Source organism: Lactuca virosa, chromosome 8 (assembly GCF_052849685.1).
Source record: "Lactuca virosa cultivar CGN04683 chromosome 8, Lactuca_virosa_CGN04683_v6, whole genome shotgun sequence".
In the NCBI taxonomy this organism is placed as follows: Eukaryota; Viridiplantae; Streptophyta; class Magnoliopsida; order Asterales; family Asteraceae; genus Lactuca; species Lactuca virosa.
In genome coordinates this window covers 160661512-160673070 of record NC_136433.1, presented here as the reverse complement: position 1 = coordinate 160673070, position 11559 = coordinate 160661512, and positions in this window count along the sequence as shown.

The following is an 11559-nucleotide window of genomic DNA, read 5'->3' as shown; positions in this document are numbered from 1 at the left end:
GGTGATTCGGGCAGCGTTTCGTTTCCCGGAAAGAGTTTATTTGATGAGAAATCGGCTTAAATCGGGCAGCGTTTCGACAGGAGAGAGGTTAACTTCTCGGGAATCTCGGGGCTTCGAGGCTTGCTTAGGGTTTGAGACTTGATACCGGGGATTTAGGGGTTGTATGGAAGTTTGGAGAGGTGAAATAAGTGAAAAAGGTGAGAAAATGGAGTGAAAATGGTGAAGGAACCGGGAGGGTTCACACCCTTTATATAGGGTCGAAGCCTCGGACAGGTGGCGAGGAGTTGGCCTCGGTTCGGACAGCTGGCTCAGCGGAGGCGAGTCAGCAAGACACGCGTCGGATGGGCGAAGAGTACACGAGGCGAGACTTCGGACGTGGCAGCTTCTGAGTGGACCGGACTTCGGTCCAATAGGAAGAAGGCACGAAGCGAAGGGGGGTGTCCGAGGGGCATCTTCGGGGTGTCTCTTGCGAGTGTTGTCGGTTGCTCATTGGACCTCAGACTTGGTCCAATCAGAAGGTTCCACGCAAAGCTTCGGTCCAATCAGAAGACGACATGTGGAGGTCCGCATGCGATGATGAGATGTCCGAAGCCTTGCATGCGAAATTGCCCGGTTTTCCATTTTTCTTGATTTTTGTGCCGACTGCTAAACCGAAACTTCGAAAAATCATAATTTCCTCATATGAAGTCAGATTTTTATGTTCTTTTTATGAACGTTCTCAGTTTAACATATTCTACAACTTTCATTTAGATTGTTAAGGCTAAAAAGCCTTTTATCGAAAATTCACTTTTTACACTGAATAGTGTTTTGCCGGTTTTATCGCGGATTTTCGATTGGTCATAACTTCTTCGTTATAACTCGGATTTCAGTGTTCTTTATGTTTTTGGAAACCTTGTTACAAACTCTACCACTTGGTTATCCCAATTACGATTATTGATCAATTTATTTTTGACCAAAATTTGACTGTCACACATTGGCACTGCAATCTTGGAGAAGTCTTGAATAAATCTCCTATAATATCCAGCTAATCCCAGAAAACTTCAAATTACGGAGGGAGTAGTCGGGACCGGCCACCGCACTACTGCCTCAATTTTGGATGGATCGACCAAAATACCATCCTGGTTGACAAGATGTCCAAGGAACTAGACCTCTCGCAACTAGAACTCGAACTTGGAGAGCTTCGCATACAACTTATCCCTTCTTAGAACTTCGAGTATCGCTCTTAGATTCTCCTTATACTGCTCTTGAGTCTTTGAAAAGACCAAGATATCGTCGATAAAAACGATTATCGACCGATCAAGCATAGGTCTACACACACGGTTCATTAAATCCATGAATGTGGCGGGTGCGTTTGTTAGATTAGGTGTCTAAGCCCATAACTATAATTGGTATGTATTTGATTTGATTGTAGCATGGTCCATTTGGGTTGCCTTCACTCATGCAACTGTTGGAAAAGGTGTCTAAGCCTATAACTATAATTGGTATGTACTTGACACGATAGTAGCATGGTCCATTTCGGTTACATTCATCAAAGCAATATGTTAGGAAGGATATTTGAGTAAGAGGTTATTTATGATTTATTAATATATTATAAGTATAATATATTAATTGAGGAATCATATTATTTAATTAGTATTGATCAAGAATTAATTTAGTGATCAAAAAAGACTAATTAAATTGATACATATGGATTGGGCTAATGATCCATGATAGATTTGTGATGGGCTTATGGGTTAGTCCATGAAGTGGTTATCCAAATCAAATGGGTGGATCATAAGCTTATGGGTATGGATTAGGGTTACACATGACCCTTGATATTCTACACACACACACACACACACATATATATATATATATATATATATATATATATATATATATATTCATAAGCTAAAATCAGATACACTTTGCATTCCAAGAAGTAGAATCTAATTTCTAGTCTCCATAACCTCTCCATATTCATCCTAATTGTTCTTGGTGTTTTGTGATTCCATTTGAGGCATCACACTTGGGGTGCTAAGCTTTCTTGAGGCCAATTTATTCAAGCTACTACACAAGGTAATATTCTAACTAGTTTTTATGATTCAAATATCACCTTGCATGCTAGTTTAGGCTTCATACTCTGGAAAATGTTTATTGCATGTATAATTAGAGAAAACTTAGATCCAAAGCATTAGGGTTGTATGTGCACCATAGGAATGTTAGAGTACATAAAACCCAACAGTGGTATCAGAGTCTGGTTGTTTTCTATTATATTGATGCAATTGTGTAATTTTAAATGCTGAAAAAACTGTATTTCGGGATTCTGCCAGGGCCAAATCGCCGAGTCCATCTTTGAACTCGACGAGTTGGATGAGTTTTGCCTTGAACTCGACGAGTCCATAATGGGACTCGACGAGTTGATGCATCTGATGGCAGAATTTTTGAGTTTGTGCCCTGTTTTGGATTAGGAACATTACCACAAACTGTTTTGGTTCATAAATTTGATATTAATGATATGGTAATGTCTATCCCCATCCAATAACATGATGTTTATCAAATTCTAAGATAACTACTTGTTTTTGTGATATACTAGTTATTTGTAAAATTTGAAGTTATCATGTACTATGAATCAAATTAGGTCAAATTGGTAAATGATCATCATATCATAATTGGATTAGTAAATTTGATATGTGTGTGTTCATGAAAAAGTTTCATAACTTGTCCTCAAGTTATGGAATATGAAAAGTTTTTTATTTCTAAAACCATTAACTAATGTAAGTTATAGAATTTAAAGAGTCTTGAAAGGTTTCATAACTTGCACACAAGTTTGGAATTGGAAAGGTCTCATTCATAGAACATAAAAGTCTATAAGTTATGAATTTCAAAAGTTTTGACAAGTTACAAAACTTGCCCTCAAGTTTTGGAACTTGAAAAAGTTACATTAATGAAACTTTAATTCCAAACCCTAGAATTTTAAAAGTTTAAAATTTAACCCTTATACTATTATAATATTAAAGTTTAATACTTATATATATATATATATATATATATATATATATATATATATATATATATATATGTATGTATGTATAAGACAAGTCAGTCTTACCGTTAGTAGGCCTCATTCACGAAGTCGGTCTATAAGGGGGGCAAAAGGTTACTGCTTATAAAATGGTGATTTAATGGGTGTCTACTCTCACCCACCGCTTCCTTGACTGGTGGAGGGTCGTTAGCCGAATGGGTAGGATAGGACACTAATTCTCATTAATAAGTATAATGAAAATTATTAAAGTAACTAAACTTTTATAAATTCCCAATCTTAGTTACTTTAGGAAAAATGTGAAAATGGTGCTATTCCATGAAATTGCACTTTGCACCTTGTTAAGTCATTAGTAGAGCGGGTGTGGTTAACCGGCACACTAATTTGGGACTAGATAAGTGTGGAAAAGGGTAGCTTGATGTTAATCATGGATCAATGGAGCGTGTGTGGTTAACCGACACAGTGATCGGGTGATATGTAACATTAAGAGTACCAAGCACATTTGCATGGTTATTCACACCTTTTTTATGATCCTCGGTATCCCTGTCACAAAATTGAAGGGCATAATCGAGATTTAAACATGCCATTGAAGAGTTCAATGAATCTCAAAAGAATCTAGGAATTTCAATTCATTTAAAACCTAATCTTCAATTTCGTTTTTCATGGTGGAAATTGGTAAAATCGTCATTTACCTACCTTCAAATATTTTACAATTGGATTACGGTATCCCTCTTTCGAATTGTAAAATATTGTGTTGGTTCCTAGCCTTAATATTCCATTTTGGGTGTTATGTTAAGGATCCTTATCTAATCTAAACTTTGTCTTTCTTTTCATATGTCTACTTCAAACAATGCTTCCAACCCAATCCCTTCCGGCTCTTTCTCCCTCATGAACTTATGTGGGAGGGTCATCTTCGATGGATCGAATTTCAATGATTGGATTCGAAACATCCGAATGGCTATTCGTTATAAGGACAAAGAATATGTCCTTGATAAAGAGCTTAAGGAGATTGATGAATCAAATGCTACTCTCGAACAGATTGCTGACTACAAAACTCATGAGAGGGACGCGACCAAAGTGTCGTGTATAATGATCGCTACCATGACTGCTGAGCTTCAGAAGTCCTATAAGGACTTTTGGCCTTACGAAATGCACCAGGATTTGATGGAAAGGTACCATCAAAGTTCTCAGCAGGAGGGGTATGAGATCATTGTCTCCATGATCACGACCAAAATGAAGGATGGAGAGTCTATCACGGGCCACTTGCTGAAGATGCAAAGATTTGTGAACTGGGTGCTGAAGTTGAATGTCAACTTCGATGAAGAGTTGGCCATAGATATCATTCTACACTCTTTGCCTCCTTTTTATGATCATATTCGGGTGACTTATCATATGAACAAGGAGGAGGTCACTCTAAGCAAGCTTCAAGGTCTCTTAAGAACTGATGAAAGCAGTTTGAAAGGCAAATTTGTTGTACCTACTCCTTCTACTGTCCCTGTCCTGGCAATTGGACATAGAAAGGGAAAGAAGAGGAAGACTCCTTCCAAGAGTCACAAGGGAAAGTCCCATGTTGGATCATCTTCTACTGGGACCAAAGTTGATTCTGTCACACCCTCTTCCAATCCAAAGGAAGCCGAGTGCTTCCATTGCCATGAAAAAGGGCACTGGAGACGAAGCTACCCCAAATACTTGCAGGACATAAAGGATGGGAAGATCAAACCCTCCTTTGCAGGTATTTATACTATTCTGTCTAATAACTCATCACATGCTAATTCTTGGGTCCTTGATACAGCATGTGGTTTTCACATTTGTTCTGATTTGCAGGGTCTAAATAGAAGTGGGGATGTGGAGCACGGGAATATGAACTTAATCATGGGGAATAGGAAAAAGTCGCATGTCACGAAGATTGGAGTTTATTCTTTATTGCTTAGTAGTGGGTTAAATTTAGAACTGAATAATTGTTGCTACTCGTCTGACATGGCGAGAAATATTATTTCCTTTCATAGTTTGTATAAACAAGGTTTTAACTTTTCTTTTAATAATGAAATTGGTAGTATTAATGCTTATTATAATGGTGTATTTTATTTTTAAGCATTACCTTGTAATAGTATATATGAAACTGTGATGGTTGTAGATAACTTAGGAAATAATGTGTTGCATATCGATTCGTCCAATAGTTTGGATAAAGCATGCTTATGGCATTGTCGTCTTGGACATGTTAACAAGAAGCGCATAGCCCAAATCCAAAAGGATGGAGTCTTGGAGTCATTTGACTTAAATTCGGATGACACTTGTGAATCTTGTTTGCTTGGAAAGATGACCAAGTCACCCTTCACTGGTTCATGTGAAAGAGGTGAGGGTTTGTTGGATCTCATACACACAGATGTGTGTGGACCCTTCAGAACAGCCAAAAGGGATGCTAACCGCTTCTATGTGACTTTTACTGATGATTATAGTAGATATGGATATGTCTACTTAATCAGGCGTAAGTCAGAAACCTTTGAGAAGTTCAATGAATTTAAACAAGAAGTGGAGAATCAGTTGGGCAGGAAGATAAAGATGCTTTGATCCGATCGAGGAGGAGAGTATCTTAGTATCGAGTTCCACGACTATCTTAAGGAATGTGGAATAGTTTCACAATTGACACCACCTAAGACACCACAGCTTAATGGTGTTGCTGAGAGGCGCAATCGAACCTTTTTGGACATGGTTCGTTCCATGATGAGTCGAGCTTTGTTACCTATCTCATTCTAGGGGTATGCCTTAGAGACTGCCGCCCATATCCTTAATCTAGTCCCAACTAAAAAGGTTTCCAAAACACCTCACGAGATATGGAAAGGGAAGGTTCCCTCGTTAGCACACATAAAGGTTTGGGGTTGCGAGGCTTTTGTGAGAAAAGAAACTCACGACAAGCTCGAACCTCGAAGTGAGCGATGTATTTTCATCGGCTACCCACAGAAATCCTTTGGATATCTCTTCTATAGACCGAGTGACAATGTTGTCTTAATTGCAAGGAGAGGAGTCTTTCGCGAGAGAGAACTCATATGCCAAGAGGACAGTGGGAAGCAAATTGACCTTGAAGAACTTCAAGAGTTAAATAATGAAGGAACCTCAAACACTAGCGCTCAACCCGAGGAGGAAACTCCTGTTGAACCAATTGACGAGTCCTTACCTCTGAGGCGTTCTGGTAGAGTTAGACAGACACCTGAGTTTTATGGTTTCCATATTACTATTGAAGGTGATACATTTATCAGTGATAGTACACTGGTAAATCTGGATGAACCTAACAACTACAAGGAAGTCATGGCAGGCCCCGAGTCTGTTAAATGGAAAGAGGCGATGGACAGCGAGATTCAATCCATGTATGACAATCAAGTTTGGAACTTGGTTGACAATGTACCAGGCTATAAGACAGTCGGGTGCAAATGGATCTTCAAGAAGAAGACCGACATGGATGGGAAAGTACACACATATAAGGCACGATTGGTTGCGAAGGGCTTTACTCAAACTCCTGGAGTTGACTATGACGAGACCTTCTCACCAGTAGCGAAGATTAAATCTATAAGGGTTATGCTAGCCATAGCTGCATTTTATGATTATGAAATATGGAAAATGGATGTCAAAACCGTTTTCCTTAATGGGAAGTTGGCTGAGGATGTTTACATGAATCAGCCAGAGGGTTTTCTCGATGCAAAATACCCTAATAGAGTGTGTAAGCTTGAGAAGTCCATTTATGGATTGAAACAAGCATCTCGTAGATAGAATCTTTGTTTCGATGAGAAAGTCAAAGAGTATGGTTTCTCAAGAAGCGAGGATGAGTCATGTATATATGTCAAAGCTAGTGGGAGTATAGTTAGCTTTCTCATGTTGTATGTGGATGCCATACTACTCATAGGAAATGACATCCCAACCTTGCAGGAGGTTAAGTCCTAGCTTGGGAAGCGTTTCACTATGAAGGACCTCGGAGAAGCTACTTATATTCTAGGGATAAGGATATTGAGAAACAGGAGTAAAATACTAATAGGACTTAGTCAAAGTACCTACTTGGACAAGGTGTTGAAACGCTTCAACATGCAAGATTCCAAGAGAGGAGAATTACCTATCCAAAGCAATGCCAGATTGAGTAAGACTCAAAGTCCGAGTACCGATGCTGAAATAGCAGAAATGAGTCGAATACCATATACTTCTGCAGTTGGTTCGATCATGTATGCTATGACCTGTACTCACCCATATGTAGCCTTTGCATTGAGCATGGTTAGCATATATCAAGGGAATCATGGTAAAGCTCACTGGACTACGGTAAAGAACATTCTTAAGTACCTGCGAAGGACTAAGGACTGGATCCTCACCCTTGGTGGGAGTGATAACTTAAGAGTGGTAGGGTATAGTGATGCCAGCTTTTAGACCGACAGAGATAATTTCCATTCTCAGTCGGGCTGGATATTTACCCTAAATGGAGGAGCAATAACTTAGAAAAGTTCCAAACAGGAGACTGTAGCTGATTCAACGTGTGAATCAGAGAATATAGCAGTGAGTGAAGCATTGAAGGAGGCGATATGGCTGAAGAATTTCATCGGAGACCTTGGAGTTGTACCAACTATAAAGGAGCCCATGGATATTTTCTGTGATAGCGACAGTGCAGTTGCCTTATCCAAGGAACCAAGAGATCATAGCAGATCAAGACACATCAACAGAAAATATCACTTCATAAGACATCAAGTAGAATAGGGACTCCTCGTGGTTAAGAGGGTATCGTCAGAAGAAAATCCAGCAGATTCCCCTTACGAAGGGACTGAGTAGGGTTAAGCACTTGCGGCACACGAGTAGTGTCGGGCTGAAGGACGATATTAGTTTTAGTGATTAGATAGACATTTAGAAACTTGTAATAGTTAAAATGTAATTAACATTTGATGATTGAATAAAAGGTGTTTTTATAAGTAAAGTTACTGTCCTGTGTCAATTATTTACTATCGTTTCAATTTTGCATGTTTTGACTTCCAGAATAATAAGATTATTCAAACTATCCACAATCGATCATACTTTGGAAGTAGGTTATGAAAGAAGACTGTCATGAATGGGTTTTTGTATGATTGTCTAAGGTGTTAGACATAGCAAAAGATTGCTACAAACATTCATGAGTGCTCTTGAAATAAGATTTGAGTATTGGACTAAACCCACGCTCACATATCACTTCATAGAACTTATGACGAGTGATTGTGAGACGATAATATCGTATAATCTTCAAACCAAGATATATGAGTTGGCGATTATTTGTTGATTGTACATTAATAGTGCGAAAACGCATCAGTAACTCGATGTTATAAAACTTGTTATTATGTATGATTCAATGAATAGTTAGCACAAGCATATAAGTCGAAGTTTATCTGTTCCTTTTATCCTAAGAGGATTAAAAGCAATATATTGGCCCCTCGATGATTTTGTTTTGACTTATGTTCGGGCCCGGTCAGAACTCTATTGATGTGTTCAATTAAGTTCTATGTCAAACAAATCATAAATCGGGAAACAAAATGTTGGACAATGAGTATGACTTTAATTCCATGTCTTTGTCCACACGATATCTTGTAGAACAGGGGATTATATGATCACTTATCTAATGGACGCGTCAGAGTTCAACAACGGCTTTTTGAGAGCTACGATTGCTAATCGAATTTTAAGTTACATTGGCAATTACAGTTATTAGACTTGTCCAAGTGGGAGAGTATTGGAAAAGGTGTATAAGCCCATAACTATCATTGGTATGTACTTGACCCGATAGTAGCATGGTCCATTTGGGTTGCATTCATCAAAGCAATATGTTAGGAAGGATATTTGAGTAAAAGGTTAATTATGATTTATTAATATATTATAAGTATAATATATTAATTGAGGAATAATATTATTTAACTAGGTGTAAAACCCGTGTATTACACGAGTTGATTAAAAAAAATAAAATATTAAATTGTAAATAATAATAAAAATTAAAATGAAATTTTGAAATAAGGAATTAAGAAACATATTAATTTCACTTTAGTATAATATTTATTGCATTTGATACTTTACATATATAAGTATAAGTACTATGTGGCTTTTTAATTTTAAAAATTGAAAAAAGAAAACCATAAATTGACATGTGGATATTATTTATTGAAAAAATATCACAAAATGACAAGTGTCAAAACTCATTAAAGGTTGACATGTGGCAAAATTATCTTCATTTATTATAGTAAGATTAGTATTGATCAAGAGTTAATTTAAGAATTAATTTAGCGATCAAAATAGACTAATTAAATTGATACATATGGATTGGGCTAATGATCCATGATCGATTTGTGATGGGCTTATGGGTTAGTCCATGAAATGGTTATCCAAATCAAATGAGTGGATCATAAGCTTATGGGTATGGACGTTAAGACGTCAGCGTTAAAACTTATTAAATCATCATATTGTAATTTATTTTGAGACATGTATTGTATTCAACAATGTAACTTTTAAATTATATTTATGATGGTTGTGTTTACTTTCTTTACAAATATTCAACTGTTATGATACTACGTGAAGTCATCCGCCCCCGAATGTTTCCGCCATTCTGGTTTGGGGGTGTGACAGATTGGTATCAGAGCATTGTTTATAATGAACTAAGTATATTGAACCACATAAGATATACAAACTATAAATGCAAAGGGACTAAAACCCTCTGACAAAACGTTTTCACAAACTATACTTTTAAGAAAATAAAATGCTAGTTTTATAAAAGTATAAGTACATGCATGCATCGGTCTAGTATCATAGCCAAAATTTTACAAAAGTATTAAGGCAAGTTGAGACGCTACGATTAGGCCTCGGGGTATGTAATCAGATCGAGAATAAATATAGTCTGATCAACTATATTTATCCGAGATATGACCAACGTATGTCGGGGAATGGTCGTAGTGAGCAACAAGTCAAAAACTTACCAAAGAAAACACTAGAATCAAACTTACAAATTTAAAATACTATAGGAGTATTTTAGGGTATTATAAGAACTGAAATAAACATGTGAACCTCGATATTTTGTTAGATCTAGAAATCGTCAAATAAATAAAATCTTACCCATAAAAACTAAAAACCGTTACTGGCAGGTCTAGGATTCCGGAGTGTATACTTCCAAGATTTTATATAATTGAGATTTTATAGACTTAGAATTTGTGATCTATGCTTCACTACCTGTTCCTTGTTTGGTTGTGGTTTTGGAGTAGTATCACTTATTCGAAGGTCTATTTAATCTTAAATTATATACAACTTATATACATTGCGCCGTTATAGGAGGACCCACTAAGGATCGCCCCATAATGTTACCCTTAATCTCATAGATTCGTTAGACACTTCCATTCTCGCACGACAAACCCAGATAGGTGTAACCACTCCATCATAGAAGTCAGTAGAGGAGACAAGGAGAAACAAGGAGAGATTTCCTAGAAGTGATCAGCCAGAGAAACTAAAACATCTTACGCGTCACACTAATGAATAATTACCGTTACTAATTATATTAGATAATTCTTATATCCCTATTCTCACTTAGATAACAATGGCTGGATTCCATTCTCCCGGAGATCCGTACTTTCCTAAGCAAGGGAATGCTGGTTGGCTCAGTGCCGAACCAGAAGATGAGCCTGCAATTCCCTTAGACGATGATTTTGCTGAAGACTTTCTCGAAGACGACGATTCCGGATCAGAAGATTACAATCCACCTCCAGTTCCTCAGAACCCTAACCCTCATCAGAGCTTTCAAGGCCCGACGCCTCTATGGGCCATAAACCTAGACATGTGGAGTCATGAACAAGGTCAAAATTTCCCCTACCAAGGAGACCGAAGCTTCTACAATCTAGAAGCCGGAGGTTCAGCAGATAGAGCACCTCCCGTGCTGGTTCGTCGCTTTTCTCGCAACGCGGAACAGGGAAGAGCTATCATCGACCGAGTGGTACAGATTGAGGCTACCACTGGTGTCGATGTTGTTCGTCTTCGCAACCTGGAATACAATCATAACGCAACAAGGGATCGTACCAACTTCTTGCAGGGAAACTGGCGGCTTCGCAAGCCAAAGTGCAACGATTACGAGAACATCATGTTGTACAAGATGGGCGTATATTCGAAAGAGAACGCCAGTTAGCCAAATCCAGGGCCGGATCTAGTAGGAAGTAGATCATACTCTACTCGCCCTCTGTTTACTCTCTTGGTTATAGTCTAAGTCTTCAGAGATGTCTTAGAGTTATTTTTCATGCTTTTTCAGTTCGACCGCGAAAATCCATTTTCGGTAGGTCATTTTAATGTCGATGATTTTCCCAGAATTGTGGTGTATTGTAGACATGTTTAAGGTCAAGTTTTCCAAACTCTATGTACTTAATACACCTATACAATCGACATTTACTTCTTACATTTTGAAAAATAACCACTCAATTTCACATTATTTTGTTACAAGTCGTACTTATATTGCACTTCTAATTCCAATTCCTTACAAGATCCCTATCGAACTAAGTGTTTTGGTTATGAGATATCAAATT